Source organism: Cupressus sempervirens, chromosome 1, assembly GCF_028749045.1.
Source record: "Cupressus sempervirens isolate cs-2001-9-10 chromosome 1, ASM2874904v1, whole genome shotgun sequence".
NCBI lineage: Eukaryota > Viridiplantae > Streptophyta > Pinopsida > Cupressales > Cupressaceae > Cupressus > Cupressus sempervirens.
This window is the reverse complement of record NC_143118.1, coordinates 685,190,713-685,208,774: the sequence shown is the minus strand read 5'-3', so window position 1 is coordinate 685,208,774 and position 18,062 is coordinate 685,190,713. Positions and strand designations below refer to the sequence as shown.

Sequence of the window (18,062 nt, the reverse complement as noted above, 5' to 3'; positions counted from 1 at the left end):
TATGTTTATTTGTAATGGTTAGTAACCTAAGATTGTAATTTCTATCAATGTAGATACACATGCAAGTTAAGAAAAATACACTTGAAGTAGCCCACCTTTGTGCGTTAGTTTTTGAAGTATATAGATAGCAACCAAGAGAAATGGGGGGTTCACCCCAAATTACAAAAAGGCTGACGGAATCGCCGGAGGTTACCTCCCTATCTACTAACCGATACCAATTTTATACTTCAAGAAATAGACATAATCCATAAAAACCCTAACTATATCAGTCCTACTATGATAAAGAAGATTATCAGGAAGAGTACTCCAATAGTAAAACAACATACTACTACAATCAGTCCAGTAATTAAACTTATACAAATAAGAAAATGCCCCATAGGGAATCAAGTTAAGATTAAATGATATCATTAAAGACAAAACAAAAATAGCCAAAAGTGCTAACTGCCCTCCTTCTTATCTAGTTCCTCAACATCCTTCGCCTCAAGTCCATCCCTATCCATAGTCATCCCCTCCTCCTTGATAGGTTTTTCCAGGAGGGTCTTCATCTAGTCTTCCACCAAGAAGCCATATATAGAGCGAGAAGTGTCACTCTCCTTGTCCAAGTCTTTCACATATTTGTTCACATGAAGAAAGTAAAGGGTGGTAGTCGTGGAATGCATCACTTTAGTGGAGAATTCAGCCAAGGTTTCAAATATTTGGTAGATTCTAGGATGATTATCAGCTTACTCCTTCATTGATTGTTCAAGCTTATCAAGCCGACCCTTGCAATAACTTTGGTTATGGTTGTGTTTCCCTTTTTTCTCCCCATTTTGGGAATGTCCTTCCTAGGGTAAGTAATATCCTCACCCCCACTTCTAGCTAGGGAAGGATTAGCCTCCAAGGTATCATAAATATGGGATGGGCTTGGGGGATTGGAGCCAAGATTCTCGCTAATATCCTGATGGGGTTTCTTGCTCTTTAGGGGTTTTATGTCAATTTTCATAGACTCCAAGCTGAAGAGCTATTTAGGAGGGGACTTAAACTTCTCCATTTGGAGATGTTTACTTGATCTATGAGTGCTCTATTTTCCCTTCTTAGTATTTGTATTTGAGTTTATGAGACTAATTTTGACCTTAGGATTGGGGGTTTTCTTGATCTTTTTATGGCTAGGGCCAGGACCAGGGTCAATAGAGACTTAGGGGGTAGTAGTGGCTAGAGGGTTAACCAAGAGAGGTGAGCTTTGGGCAAGGTGATGGATAAACAACTAATTCATGAAACCTTGGTGGATGAGGTAAAAGGTTTTTCCCTCCTCCAACTTCCTCCCAGCCTTGAAAATACTATATTCCATGGAATTTAGCAAAAGGAATGGAAAAGAAATTTGGTCAATATTTCTAAAATGGTTAAGGATGGGGAAATGGTAAAAATAGAGTACCTAAAAATGATCCTCCAAAGTAATGTATCTCATAATAGCATAGCAGACGATGTCCTAGGGATTAGGAAGGTGTTCCTTCGAAAACCCACCATGCATATGCATTGCTTCCTCATTAAATTTGAAGAATTTTTGCAAGCTAGTCTCATCATTCACTCCAGCTTGTTTGCGCCAGTTCTTGCCACCAACATAAAACCCACCAACCTTAGCAATAAGATGCTCAATAATTTCAAAACTCATCTCATTAGCAACCACACTTCAGTCCTAGGAATTGAAGTACTACATAGAAATGTTTTCCTCATGTTGTACCATTCCTTCCATAAAGGGCAATAGGCCACCCTCTTGTAGATACATTGTTGTCGCTTCACTATTGCAAATGTACTCCTCAACTACCACAGGTTCAATATGAGTGTTGGTTCCCATACCACCACCCAACTCAACCACCAGCTATTCAAAATTCTCCACCAACTCCACTGAACTTTTTGACATCACTGAGTTGTAGTTAAGGCAGTTTTTAGAATTTAAATTAAAAATACCCAAGATGCAAATGTGAAGGTAGATGAAAACCATCATATGGTCATAAGGTTTCCTGAAGCCCAGAAAATTTCTTTCCCTAGCACATGTAGACTATCCTTTTCTTTCCTTAATCACTTGATGCAAACTATAACTGTAGTGGGGTATGCACAAGATGTCATTATTAACTTTTTTAGTTAGTTTTTTGACTGTTAGAAAATCCAACACCTTTGTCCTTTTGCATAAATAAATAACATTTATGACAAGGAAATTATTAAAGTGTATCCACATATAATCTTTCCAAACATAAACTTTATGAGACCATTTGCTTTCCTGCCCATGTGGAAACTTAAAGATGTGCCACTTAGAGTGATGATTCATATGACATTTTTCAAAGTACATTCATGTTCCATTAAGAATTTAGTTGATGATGGAATTAAATTGATGTCCTCCCATTCAGTTAGCCTTGTGACACTGTGTCCAAATTTAGCTAGCTCATCCACCACGCAATTACCTTCACGATAAATATGATCCACCTAGATTTCTTGATATTCCTCCATCAACTTACTAATTTCCTTAATTATCACCTTGATCTCCCAACCACTTTGACTATCCTTTCTAGCAACATTGATAATTAACAATGAATCCTCCTTGACCATCAGCCTATTGATTCCATATTTCCTTACGAGTTTGAATCCCCGTAGAAGAGCCTTGACTTCAACTTCATTATTTGAGCCACCTCCACAGTTACCAGAATATGCCATATCCATTTTCCCTATAGAATTGCATAAGACACCCCAAACAATACAACTTCCCATTATGGCTAAGCTATCAAAATTAAGCTTAAACCATGATTCAGGGGCTAGGTTCTATACCGTATTCATCCTAGCCAAGGCTTTGGATTTATCAATCTATGCAACCATTTGCCCCACTCCCCAAGTAGAAGCCCACTACGTATCAAGTCTGCACAAGGGATTTGGAGGGGTTCCATTGCTAGATTCCACTACACTCCTTTAGGAGTCTAATAACCTATTGAGCCACCTCCAAATTGGCAGAAGCTTTATCCTTGAAAATTATCCATAGTGAGGATAGACCCATGTAAAGTCATCCATTAGAAAAAAATTATCTTAGGAAGGATCCGTGGGTGCCAAACCTTTCTCCAATCTCCTTGGGCCTCTCCACCTCGAAGGCAACAAAGATAAGTTGACTTCATCATGAAGTCCCTTAACGGAGTAAGCTTCCAAACTAAGGAGTCCTCAACTAGGGTTTAGGGGGATTCTATAATTGCTCATTAGGTTTTGGAGTTAGAGAGCAAGACCTACCCTCGCAGGAGTCTATTGCTAGATCCCAATCCATTGATGATCTAGGGTGATCTATAGTTTCAGATCAGGGATACATTGGCTCTAGTGTTTAACTCATGCAATCGAAGGAATTTGGTGTGCTAGTTGATCATTGGAGAAATTCTCCTTATATTGTTCCCAAAGTTTCACAAGCCTCCCTTCCTCCTTCCATCAAGGACTAATTTAGTATTGACATGATAGAATGATCTCACATTTCCTAATCTAGCAATGATGACTATAGTATTCATCCTTATCTCACTCTTCCTATTAACATTCAACTTCTCTATTAATCTATAACAAAGGATTATAGATGGCTAAATAGAGGAAACTTTCTTCACCTACATGAAAGAATGGCTAAGGAAAAGATACAATAATAAGTAAAATGAAGAACATGTTTTTTTTTCCAAACATTATGAACCCATTCATCAAGATATTTGTGAGAGGGAAAAGTAGAAATATCCACAACAACGAAAGAAATTATAGAATCCCTAAGTTTGCAAATCTCCTTCTACATGGCTATAGACCTTTGGGGGGTTTGATGATAATATTAGTAGAGGATGACATATTACCTCCACCTCTTGTAGTAAGTCATTCTCCATTGCTTTCTTCTTCACTTGTGATGAACTTGGTACCCTCCGAGATCTCACACATTCCTTCAATAACCTATTTGAATAACTTTCCACCTTCTCCATTTTCATTGACAATGCCAAAAATAAATGGTTTTGGCTTAGGGTTTGTAGGAGAACCTTTCTTGTTTTCACATACTTAGTTTTGTCAACCATGTTTGTGAGGGAAGAAAAACCTAAAGCTGAAAGGGTAGTCAGCGGTCTCCATTTGTTACCTAGATATACCATACGAATTTGTTACTGAATAGGTGGCGCACAATAAATGCAAGTATAACTATAATTTTTTATTTAATGATTATTGATATTATTAAAGATCAGTTTACATTTATTTTTCTTTCAATAAAATAAAATAACGTGATGAACTCCATCAATAATTATATTACTATAAAGTCCAACCCCAAGAGAGCCTCTTTCCAATTAAGATACCTTTGAGGCCCTTGTAGATTAATGGTAACACCTCTAGTTTAGCATAGATTTTAACTTCTTGATGTTTTCTCACTCATTTTAAATTTTTGATAGAAATTGCTCCAATTTTAATTGCTCAAGGTTTATAGATTTTTATTTCTAGATGTTTTTGGATAGCAACTAGCAATCCTACTTTAGTGTGCAATGGGTTTGTCATCTTTCTCAATACTTATATCCCTCTCTCTTTGTCTCTATCTCTATATTTATATCACTACCTATCTCTATCTAAATATTTTTATTTCTCCTTCTCTCATATTATCTATATGTATCATCTATATATATAATTGTCTCCATGATCTTTATCCACCCATCTCTCCTCTCTCTCAATCAATCCATTTTCTTCTCTGCATATAACCATCTCTTCCATATCCATGTCCACCTTTATCCATATCGTCCCCTCTATTTCTATCTCCTAATCTTCTCCTCTCTCATTCTTTTCACCTCTATAGTTGCCTCTTTCGATTACTTTATGTCCCTTTAGATCCCTCTCTCTCCATATTTCAAACATAATATATATTATCACATCTCCATATATTGTCATATTTTATTAGATTTTATATCCATATTTAATTTCTATAATAAATCTCCACCCTTGACATCTTTGCATGGGTCATTCACAGGCTTCCATACATGGATCCATCGTCCAAGTTCATAATATACTATACAAGGATTACATCACTCTCTAGCATTACTTTGCAAGGAAATTTCCCATCTCTAGCCTTGCCTTGTGTAAGTGTGGAAACCACCATATTGGTGGTTTTTACTCTTATCAAATTTGAAGTATCCACCACCATTTGATTTTTTGTCAGTCCAATAAGTATCTTGAGGCTTGCCCACTCATTCCACATAATAAAGCACCAAATCCCCATCTTCTTGCAAAGCTTGCTTGGTTAACCTAATGAGATGTTTGTGTTAGAAGCCTTGGAACAAATGGTAGAATTCCACTTGAGCTCTTGATTGAGAAACATGGTATATGTGGGAACCTTCGCCTCCCTACTAAATATCCTTCATGTACTAAGTAAACAATGCTCATGGAAAGTAGAAGGCATCTTGTTGTTTCTTTTGTTATGTTCATCAATGTAAATGATCTATGAATAAAATAGATTTTAAAATATATTTTTAATATTCAATGAAAAACAATATAATCTTTATTGTTTAGGAATGTGGGTTCATATTTTATATCAATTATGGGTCACATTTAATTTTTGAGTCATGCTTAGAAATCTTATAAATGTAATCTATGATTTGTAGTATATCAATTATGGAGTGTATTTTATCATATGATCACACATAACAACCCAATAGTATGACATATTGTACTATATTGATGATGGGTTGTATTAAAGCATGTTTCATGTCAACAACCCTTAAATATGTCAAGTGAGCTACATATGCCATTTATACAATTGATTGTGATCAATTTTTAAAAATTTCAAATATGTGTAGAAAATTGTAGGATATATATGACCATGTTTCATGTATAAAAAAATTATATGTATGAAGATAATAAGAGATAGAGACCAAGATATAAAAGAAGAAAATGATGAAGGTGGGGGTGGAGATAAAAATAGAAACGAACACATAAATGGAGAGATGGAAGTAAAGAGAAAGAGAGATTGAGATAGGGAAAGATAAAGATAGAGAGAATGAGAAACAAATATGCATATAGATGAATAAAGATAGAGAAAATAAGCATTCTATATGTCTTCCTAGATATCTCTCCCCATCTCTACTTTTATTTCTCAAGTTGTATTTAAATAGAGTAAATTAAATGTGAAATCAAAATATATCAAAATACACTAATAAAACTAATAATTTTCAAAAATAAAGAATAAATATGTACTAGATAGAAATTTATCTTAGTTGGTTGAAAATAAAAGTTTTAAGTTACAAAAGATAAAAACTAATAAACATAGTGCTAAAAAAAATGTCTTCATATCTTCCATGGTTACTTGTATGATAATGCACTATTAAGGACAATGTGTTGATCTTCTAATATTTTCTATAATTACATTGTAGGAATTTCCTTATATGAACTCGATGGCCTATTTTTTTACATCAATGATGGATAGTTCATTTAATGGGATGAACGACCATGGAATATATCCCTGCCATCCATTCTTTCTCTGTACAATTCACTCCTCTATCATATCAACAAAAAGGACAACTTGTGTTTTTTTAAATCAACTATTGTCAATGAATAAGTGGGATGGATGACCATTCAAGACATCACATCCATCCAGATTCCACCACCGAGCCATGTACTTTCCACATCACAAACATTAAGTCAAACCTTGATAATAGATTATAGTTGCCCAATCAAAGAGGTTGCCAAAATGTCAATGGCACATTCTTTTTCATTTGGGTACTAATTGAACAGTCTCCAATCTAATCTAATCAAACTTTTTGATAAAAAATTCTGCAACCTGCATTTTCAGATAGTAGTTTGTTCGTAGGGCAAGATAATAGCAATAGATTTCTGCACTAGGGGAGAGGACCCAGTACTTGAATGCATTCCAATAGTTGTGATAGGAGTTCTTTACTTGATACCTACACTTACTGACTTAATGTCCAATTTTTTTGACAACATTGTACCAATACTTGTGGCTTTAAATTTGTTAGTACTATGCTAACAACCCAAAATTGAAAAAAATGTACCCTTAGTTGTAAAAATTAACCAATGATGTGATGCCACATCAACTGTTCAACTATGATTACCCTTTATGCATGACCATTGGTGTCACTTTTTTTTTTTTGGCTGTTTTGGACAACTTGGCAAAAAGCATGTTGATGTGGCATCATAATGGGTGACATGGACTTGAAACCTTAGTTATAAGTAGGCGTCTCGCCAAGTAAGTTGTTGTAAAAGATTGGGAGCAATTTGAAATTTTTACGTAGGGTTTGATAAGTGTGAAGTTAGGGTGTTCAAGTACTAGGTCCTCTCCCCTATTGCTCACAATATTTCATCTTGTGTGGAGAGGGTTTCAATGGTGTTGACTGCATTTCAACTATTTTTCCTCCTAATATTTTTCCTTACAAAATTATTTCATGATTGCCTACAATAATGCTAATGTTGGTGGTGATGACATGGAGTTTAACTATAGGGATGTTGTAATGGTGAATGCGCTATCACCATGCAAGTCCATCACCCACTCTAGATACATGCTAAATTGAAGTCTCAAGTAACATTAACTAGGCTATGGTTGTGGGTAAACTATGGGTTGTTGTTCCTTGATTCAAATTCTATGGAAAGTGCTCCCATTAAGACTTTTTTGTGTTCCAATCAATTTTTTTTTTTTGGTTGATGGGCTTCAAAGAAGTTGAAAGTTTTGTATATGCCCTATACAATGAAAAATGTTCAATCTCACTATGGGCTTTTTTTTTCCTCAAGTGTTGATGTCATTGGAAAATGTCCATAGAATTGATTTTGTCATCCAAGGTAGAAATTCAAAAGATTTTGAAAATTAATTTTGATAAGATAACCCATTCTTATACTATTGAAGTCTTTGGAGGGCTTATTGCTTTGCAAAAGAGAATCTCATATTGCAAAAATTTTGTTTACCTATTCTTAATAGGTCTAGTAAGCCTAGAGCCTAATTTATTAAGATGCTAATATTCCTAAAATTTAGTTAGTAAGTAGAGTGATATAACATTAATTCAAAAGTTTATACACATCTAATTTAAAAAAAAAACAATAATTAAAATAAAGAGTAAAAAAATTATAATGCTTCATTTATTCTAAATAAAACTATGTATCAAAGGATTGTGAAGGAATATTATTGTGCATAATAAATTGAATATATTGTTATGATTTTTAGAATAGATATGCACACCAAATGAGAAATTTGTACAAACATTCTCAGTCATAAAAATTAATGATTGTCATTGTTAATCACATTTACTAGAATCATACCTATCTAAATTTTTATAAACAACGAAATAAACAATCAAGATCATTGCAATGGTAGTCTATTGGTTTTGTACAATAAATGAGATCAACTAGAAGGTCATTTAGCACAGTATGTCAATAAGATAATCAAGAAGATAATAACACTTCATTATCAAATAGGCTCATGTTATATGTGTATTAGGGTTAGAGAGTTAGGAGAGAGAGTGAGAGGTAGAGGGAAATGGTGATGGAGAAAGAAGAAAGAAGAGGCAAAACATTATTTTCTTTAGTAAGTTGATGAAAAAATTTTGTATAAGTTCTTAGCATGATGCAATGGGTGTTCTATGTTGTGAATACTAGTAATTAGGGGTGGATGTTTCTTGGGATCACATTGATCCCTGGTAGGAATCAAATGCCACGTTCATTGTGTGGAACCTTGTGCAAACCTTCTAGGCTAGATCTGTTTCATATTTACCTTTGTCAACTTTAATATTTTTTGCGATACATAAATATATCTTTTGGAGATTGCACAAACATGACTTTTGGAGCTAGATAATGCTACATTGGGTTGCACATTATGTTCGAGCTTTTGGACCTAGCTTGCTGCATTTTTTTTACAAAGTATTTTTGAAGCTAACTAGAAAATGTATTAATCTTTAGATCCAAATAACCTATGTTTGTAATTACAACTTTTGATGCACATATAAAGCTCTTGTAAATCCCTCCAAAGGGATTGTGTATTGAAGTACTTTTGTAGATACAAGTATAAAACATGTAAACCACATATTGATGTTTTATGCCCAACATTATAATTTAATATCATTTAACATTTAAGTAAAAGGTTTTTTAATTGATTAGTAAATTAAAGGTTCTAAAATCCATTATTATTATTGAGATTAAGTACCTGTCATCTAAGTTGTTACTCAAATTTTAGGAAAGAGAAGTCTATAAAATTGTTGGGTTGATGCTCACATATAAAAATAAGAGACTGGTGTCTCCAGTAGATTAGTGCCTACATTTTGCAAGTGGTTTAGTACTTTTGTGAATTTGGATGGTAAATCTAATCATTTAATTCTCACTACAAGCCTTTTCACGATCTTAGGTTTCTATACACATACCAGGTGTCATTATGTGCATTAGGATGTTTTATTACATTCTCATAATATTAAAATAAGAGTTGCATTAAATTCCTAAGGTTATGGTATAGAGAACTCAATTAATGTTAATTTAAGTTCCTGTTGCATATGTTGATTCACCTCTCCCACCTTAGTATAAAAAAATAAAAAATAAATTCTATCATCTAAAATTTATATTTTAAATTTAATTCTAGGTCACTAGGATTGGTAGTAATAGAGTTTTATATTAGTGTTTCCATTGGGTCACATCAATATCTATAAAATAAATCATAAGAAATTTACATAGGGAGATAGATCCAGAGAAAGATATGGATATAAGGAAATATAGAGGGGAGAGCAAGGGAAATAAATAGAGTAGAGATACATATACAGAGTGGTAGAGATGGAGTGAATCAAAGAGGAAGCAAGTGATGAGGTACATAGAGAAAGGAGAGATAGGAGAGTTGGAGAGAGAAATAAAATTATGAGTAATGGAGTGAATGAGAGAGGAGGGAAGGAATGACATAAATAGAGAGAAATATAGAGAGGTTGAGATGGATAGAGTGACACAAAGATATAGAGAGGGAAAGATAGTGATGCAGAGATAAATGCAACGGAAGCAAACACAACTGCAATAGGTACTAGCACCAGCAAGAGATAGATTATAGAATTCTTCTATTTAATTTATCAAATGAAAAATACATACATTAGCTCTTCTTGTAGATTTCTTCTCTTCATAACTTTGTTTCTAGAAACTTTTCTCTGAAGCTTAACCTAAACCTAAACCTAAAACTCTACTTATACTTGCTAAGATGGTCTAGGAAAAATTCTAGATTATTGCAAAATAGGAAAAAATAGTCTAGAGAATACTCTAGATTGATATAGAATGGGAAAGAGTGACCCCACAATGATCTGTACAAATCCCAAGTAAATTATCTTATCCTAATGACAAAATCAAGATAAATTTCTCAAGTCGGCTCATGCATAAAGCTTGACCTAAATACATAAAACTTGACCTAAATACTTTATATAAAACTTTGACCTAAATACTTTATGTGGGTGCTCCTACACCATATTCCCCAGGAAATTTGATCTCACGCCCACTTGAGATGAGCTCTTGTAGAGTGGTACCTTTCTTCTTGATATCTTGTTTAGTCATCCACACAACATCTTCATCAGAATAACCTTTGAGTTTTACCAAATACTGATTGGACTCCTTTCCTCTTCACTAGTTAATGACTTTGGTGTCAAGTATCCTTTCTAGTTGTGGTGTCTGCTTAAATGGTAGACGTTGAATGTCTACGATATTAGTAATCTATCTTGTATCAATTTCTTCAATGGGTGCTTTGAATGGTGTGAGGTCGACTATGTTGAAGATGGGAGAAATGCCAATATCAAGTGGCAATTGAATCTCATAAGCATTTGGTCCAAACTTCTTTAATATTTGACAAGGACCTAATTTTCTCAACATTAGTTTGGTAGATTTTCCTTTTGGTAACCTCTTCTTCTTGAGATTTTCCCATACTAAATCTCCCACTTCAAATTCTAAGTGTCTCTGTTTCTAATCTACATGCTTCTTATACTTGTTAGCGGTTTGTTGGAGTTGTGCTTTGACTTCATCATGGATTTCTTTTATGGCAATAGCAAATTCTTCTCCTTGGGCACTAACTTGTTGCTGTGAACTCATATCTCTTAACTCAAAAACCCCTCTAGGATGAACTCCATACACCACTTGAAATGATGACTTTCATGTACTTCTATTGATGGAGTCATTATATGCAAATTCAGCTTGGGGTAGGATTACATCCCATTTTGCTGCATGTTGTCTTGTGAGTGTTCTTAACAAATTGCCCAATGTTCTATTAACTACCTCTGTTTGGCCATCAATTTGAGGGTGGTAGGGCGATGAAAATGATAAATTGGTTCCAAGTTTCCTCCATAAAGTTCTCCAAAAGTGTCCTACAAACTTCACATCCCTATCTAAAACTATATTGAGGGGTAGCCCATGAATCCTTATGACTTCCTTGAAAAAGACATTGGCTATATGAGAAGCATCATTGGTTGACTTACAGGGTAAGAAGTGAGGCATTTGCTGAACCTGTCTACTACAAAAAAATACACTATCATACCCCTTTTGTGTCCGTGGCAGCCCCATTACAAAATCCATTGTTATGCTTTCCCAAGGTCTAGATGGTATTGGCAAAGGTTGATAAAGCCCAGCATTTGTAGTCCTTCCTTTGGCCCTTTGACAAATCATACATGTTTCCACAAAGTTTCTCACAACAATCTAAAGTTTAGGCTAATAGTAGTACCTTCTAACCAATTCTAAAGTTTTATCCAAACCAAAATGTCCATCCATTGTTCCACTGTGCTTCTCTTTGATAATGTTTGTCCTCATAGAGCACCTAGGTACACATAGTTGTCCTTCTTCGAAAAGAAGTCCATCTTGTATTAAGAAATCAGGAAAATCGACATGGTATCTCTCACCAAACTCCATACATACCTTGTAGATGTCACCAAATTCTGGATCTACTACATACATGTCCTTGATTGCTTCAATTCCCACACATTCTAGCTATATCTGGGAGATAGTTAGATTCCTTCTACTAAGAGCATCAGCAACCTTGTTTGATATTCCCTTCTTATGCTTGATGGTGAAGGTATAGGCCTGTAAATACTCCATCCATTTCATGTGCCTATGACTTAATTTGTCTTGGCTATTTTGAAAACTAAGTGCTTGGTTATCAGTATACACAACAAACTCCTTTGGCAATAAGTAATGTATCCACCTTTTGAGAGCTTGAACCAATAAATACATTTCTAAGTCACATGAGGAGTATTTCTACTTGGCTTCATTGAGTTTTTCACTTGAGAAAGCCACTAGTTTTCCTTCTTGACTAAGAACTGCCCCTATAGCAACCTTGCTAGCATCGCATTCTGCTTGGAAAACTTTGTTAAAATCAAGTAAAGAAAGAATCGGCTGCTCACTAACCTTTTTCTTAAGCAACTCAAAAGCTTCATTTGCTGATTGACTCCATGCAAACTTACACTTCCTTCCTCCTTTAATAGTTTCTAACATAGGAGCACATATATGACTGAAATTTCTTATGAATTTTCTGTAAAATGTAGCAAGACCATGAAAGCTTCTAACATCTCCAAATATTTTTGGGGGTGGCCAGGATAGTATAGCACTTACCTTTTCTTTATCCATCTTCAAGCAACCTTGGGCGATCACAAAACCTAGATATGTCAGCTCCTCTTGCATAAACAAACATTTTTCTAAATTTATTACCAATTTCTCCTCATGAAGTCTTCTCAAAACCATGTCAATGTGCTCTAGGTGTTCTTCCTTTGTCTTGCTGAAAATTAATATGTCATCTAAATATACTATGACAAACTTGCCATTGAAGTCTTTGAGTATTTTATTCATAAGTCTAATGAAGGTACTAGGAGCATTAGAGAGTCCAAATGGCATTACCTTCCATTCATATAATCCATCATTCATTTTGAATTCTGTCTTCCACTCATCTCCAGCTCTTATCCTGATTTGATGGTACCCACTTTTTAAGTCAATCTTGGAGAAATACTTTGCACCTCCCAAACAATCAAGCAAATCTTCAATTCTTGGCATTGGAAACCTATATTTGATTGTAATCTTATTAATGGCTCTAGAATCAATGCAAAACCTCCAAGTTCCTTCCTTCTTGGGTGTCAAAATAGCAAGTACAGCACATGGGCTTAAGCTTTCTGTAATCAAGCCAGAATTGAGTAACTCCTTTACTTGTCTAGCAATCTCTTCATTTTTTTGTGGTGTCATCTTGTATGCAGCCTCATTGGGTAAAGTAGCTCTAGGAATGAAATCAATACAATGACTAATGTCTCGTACAGGTGGTAAAAATTTTGGCATACCTTTTGAAATCAAACCTTCATATTTATCCAAAAGTTCTTTCACTTCATTAGGAATTGCCTTCTTTGTTTCAGCCTCCTTTCTATCTTTTCCAATGGGTTCTTGTGGTTGTGGGTTAGGCATCAAAAGAAAACAAGGCTTAGGTTCATCCTTCATGTCTTGTAAGAATTCCTTTTTATTAACCTTCATAATTTTGGCTTCGTTCTCCTTATTTTCTTCCACTTCCTCATGATCAGCAAATGGAATCAATCTAATCACCTTTCCATCCTTCTTGATGGTGTATATATTAAGTTTTTCATCATGTTGTGCCTAGAAATCATACTGCCAGGCCCTACCAAATAATAGGTGGCATGCATCCATATCAACTATATCACACAAAATGTTGCCCTTATACTTTTCAATCTGAAAATCAACCCATGCTTGCTCATTTACGAGAGTTTGTTGACCCTTTGTTAGCCATGAAACCTTATAAGGAAAAGGATGAGGTATTCTCCTAAGTTTTAACTTCTCAACCATCTCAAGAGAAACTAAATTCTCATTAGATCCTAAATCAATAATGACTTTACATACCTTACCTCTAGATTTGCAAGTAGTCCTAAAGATAGTTTTCCTTTGTGGTGGTTCCATGGTAGTAGGCACTTTCAAAAGTGTTCTTCTCATCATTAAACTTTCTCCTCTTTCAGGTACACTATCTGAGTCAACCATCTCCTTCTCTTGGTATTCATCATCTTGTACCAAATGTGTTCTTCTTTCACCTTGTGAACTTGAACTTGCTCTATCTGGACACCTAGATGCATAATGTCCCTCCTTATTACAATTGAAGCAAACAATTGAACTTGCCCTTCTACCACCAAATCCACCTTTTGAATTGCCTCTTCTACCTCTAAAGTTACCTCTGAAATTTCCTTCACTTTGACTGGTTTCTTGCTTTATCTCCTTACGATCTTCATGGTTTTGTCCTCTTCCTTGGAAATTTCCTCTTCCCCTTTGATTTCTTCCTCTTCCTCTACTATTTTGTTCTTGTCTTCTTTTCAATTTGGCTTCCACCTTCAATGCTAGTTGATAAAATTTCTATATTGTATCTGGACATAATAAATTAAGTTCTTTTTGAATGTTCAACCTCAATCCATTGAGATATCTAGCAACTTTTACACTTTCACATTCACTCTGCTTTGACCTCAGGCTTAATTTTTGAAATTCTTTAGTATAGGCAGTGACATCTAGCTCCTTTTGTCTTAAACTTTGTCTCCTTCAATGAAGTTGGATTTCATAATCCTCAGGTAAGTATGTTTTTCTCACCTTGACACACATCCTTTCCGAGGAAGTTATCATGTTCTTACCTTCTTTGACCCTTTCTCCTTGAATGAAATTCCACCAAGTGAGGGCTGGTCGTTTCAACTTTGACTTGGCAATTTTTACCTTATCCTTCTCTACTATATTTTCACATTCAAAATGGTTGTTCAAGGCTTCTATCCAATCCACAATAGCATTAGCATCCATCTTTCCTGAGAAGATGGGTAGGTCACCTTTGGCATCCTTCTTACCAACTCTTTCAAGGGCTTCTATAAAGTATCTCTAGTCTGTAGGTAAGTTAACCACCTCTTGCTCAGGGGTATCCTCTTCTTCCCCTTCTTCCTCTTGCTTTGAGGAAACCTTTGCTTTCTTTTCCATCCAGCCCTTCATCTTCTCAAATTTATCTAATAACCACTTATTGATTTTCTCTTGTTCTTGCATCTTCTTTGCCAATTCAACATTGGTGACCATGTTTGATGTTTCAGCTTTTGACTCCGATCTAGACATAAAATCTAATTGCCTCAAGAGCTTTCCCCAAGCTTGGATACCAAAAAATGATGCAGAGATAAATGCAATGGAAGCAAACACAACCGCAATAAGAACTAGCACCAGCAAGAGATAGATTATAAAATTCTTCTATTTAATTCATCAAATGAACAATACATACATTAGCTCTTCCTGCAAATTTCTTCTCTTCATAACTTTGTTTTCAAAAACTTTGCTCTCAAGCTTAACCTAAACCTAAACCTAAAACTCTACTTATACTTGTTAAGATGGTCTACAGAAAATTCTAGATTATTGCAAAATAGCGAAAAATAGTCTATAGAATACTCTAGATTGATATAGAATGGAAAAGAGTGACCTCATAATGATCTGTACAAATCCCAAGAAAATTATCTTATCCTAATGACGAAATCAAGATAAATTTCTCAAGTTGGCTCATGCATAAAACTTGACCTAAATAATTTATATAAAACTTTGACCTAAATACTTTATGTGGGTGCTCTTGCACCAGATAGAGCTAGAGAGATATCATTAAGAAATGATAGATAGAGGTAGATAGAGTTATAGAGAGAGCGGGAGAGAGGGAAATAGAGTTAGAGCACAAAGAGGTCTCTATCTACCCCTCTCCTCTTTATATATATTTTTCATAATTGATCTTCAAAATATATCTTCAGCATACCTATTGCACACAAAGCCACCATCGCTGGTTTATTTGATTTTTTTTGGAATAGTTCCAAATTCTTGAACATTTGTGAAGACATTTTCTGCACTTGCAGTAGACTTTTAAGCGACGACTTCGTACCCTCAGTAAATGAAATTGACAGTTTCAGCAATCTGTTCTATATATACTCCTCTCTGCATTGCCAACAACTTCCCAGCTACATGAATAATGATTTTTTTTTGTCTTCTTAGAAATGTGGGTATGACAACATAAATTACCCCTTCAACATTTAGGGTTCGAATTTTGGGGGCTCCAATTTTTCTCTTCTGTACAAACAGAACTCCACATTTGGAGAAGGGCGAATTCCATTTGTTTCCACACTATAGGTGAATACCAGGTCTTAAGTCTCTCAATCCACTCTCTAGCATCTGCTAATTAATTTGACTCATCTCAAAGCCTTCGGTTGTAATGTTTTGCAGACTGGAAAATAATATTTTCCACTTGCAGACCAGGTATCATTAGACCGCTTTCAATTTGTCAACAACGTTTGGAGGAAAAGATGACAATTTTAAGAAGATTTAAATAATTGTAGTTGCAGGCTCACAGTCCCTATTATTGCGTCAGTGGAAATGCGGGGTATCGCTCCCTGTACCTCTCGCATGCTAAACGAGCACTCCAGCATCTGAGCTACATTCCCCATTTTCTGTAATTTTTTTAGCGTATATTCTTCGTATCATAACAGGTAAGTTTTCCTTAACAAAAAAAATTGGAAGGGAAAAAGAGGGGGGTTAAAATTGCAAAGGCAAAGAAGACGATATGTGCTTTACACGATTTTGTGTGGAGTACGCGTAGGACGATTTTTTTTAAAAACCAAGTGACACTGCATTTGACTGTTTGATTGACTGTAGTTTGCATTTGTTTAGACGATGAGGAGGCAGATAGCGAGTGTTGTAATGATCCCACATGCGGGCGGAAAGGTGAGACAAGGGAGGAGAGGTAGTACAATGTTGAGGGGAAGAGCATAAGCAAATCATACTTACCTGGGTGGGGTCGATCGGTGATCAACAAGGCCGATGGCCTAGGGAGAGCACCTTCATTGCACATGAAGAAGGGGGCTCTACCTAGCATCTCCCATTGTGGAGAGTGCACGTCATAATTTGTGTCAGAGGGGGCTCGCGTTCGCGCGGCCTTCAAAAACTAAGCGAAAAATAAATTTCTTAGTCTATATATGTCACAGATATATCCGATCTAATTGATGTAAATCTGCTTCGAAGTTAGGGCAGGTAAAGATTTTTTTCTTCAAAGTTGGGAGGGTTGAAGATTACTTTTTGATTTCTGCTTTAAAAGGTGGGCTTAAAAAGTTGAAGATTAATTATAGGTGGGCTTAAAAAGTCGGATGGGTGGGCTTAAAAAGAAAATGTTGAGGAAAATTGTAAGTCGATGTGACCCAAGCAGCTCATTTCATTCCAGTGATCCAAGATAAGGAAAATTGTAATTTAAAGTGATCCAAGATAAGGAAAATTGTAATTTAAAGTGGTCCAAGGTAAGGAAAATTGTAATTTAAAGTGATCCAAGTTGAGGAAAATTGTAATTCAAAGTGATCCAAGCTCATGTCCGCCACTCTCCCTCGCATGCCGACCATGTCAGATCCCTTTGGAGGAAAAACAGGGCCGATTCCCCAAACCGGCTTATTTGTTACATTTCTCAAGTCCTGCAAATACCCAGGTTCCAGATCATGAAAATTATTGATCAACATTACGGCGCCATGGCCGACGGATTGAAAGCGCCCTAAAATGAATTTCACCGTCGGTAGGGCTCCGCAGGCGTTGAACAAAACGCTTGCCAAATTAAACTTTTGGGCCGACTGCGGGGCCCGGACGATGAACAGATCGTGGATGATGCAAACCGGAGGATTCGTTTCTCGTTCCAATTGGCCCTCAATCCAACGATTGAAGGGGTTTTGAAGCTTTTCTGCCGGTTCGCGAATTAGGTCCGAGGCTTCCATTGGGATCAGATCTGAGCTCTCAAGGCCCGCGGGTAAGCCTTTCACGGCGGGCGTGGGGAGCACAACGAGGCGAATGTCGAGATCATTGGAGATGGCTTCTGAAATGGGGTGTTTTATGCGATTTGCGTTGGCCTGGGTTGTGACGTAGCTGACTGTGAGGCCATTGGAGGCCAGAAGCGTTGCCATGTCGAGAAAGGGAATGGCGTGACCCAGATCCGGGAACAGCACCGCCACGACATGGAGTTTCTCGTAATTGTTCATCTTTGACATGATCATGAATGAATTTCAGTGCCCATTTCCAGAGGCCGTTTGAAGGGTTTGGGAAAAAATTGGGAT

General features: G+C 35.8%; 1 non-coding gene and 1 pseudogene across 1 annotated transcript; one reads left to right on the top strand and one right to left on the bottom strand.

The window, feature by feature from the left end:
- The window catches only part of LOC149579781 (UDP-glucosyl transferase 73B2-like), a 74,924-nt pseudogene extending 56,862 nt beyond the window's left edge, over nt 1–18,062 (bottom strand).
- Nucleotides 16,754–16,915, top strand: LOC149579782 (U1 spliceosomal RNA). Its single transcript, XR_016357530.1, has one exon. It is a non-coding gene; the product is annotated as a U1 spliceosomal RNA (small nuclear RNA).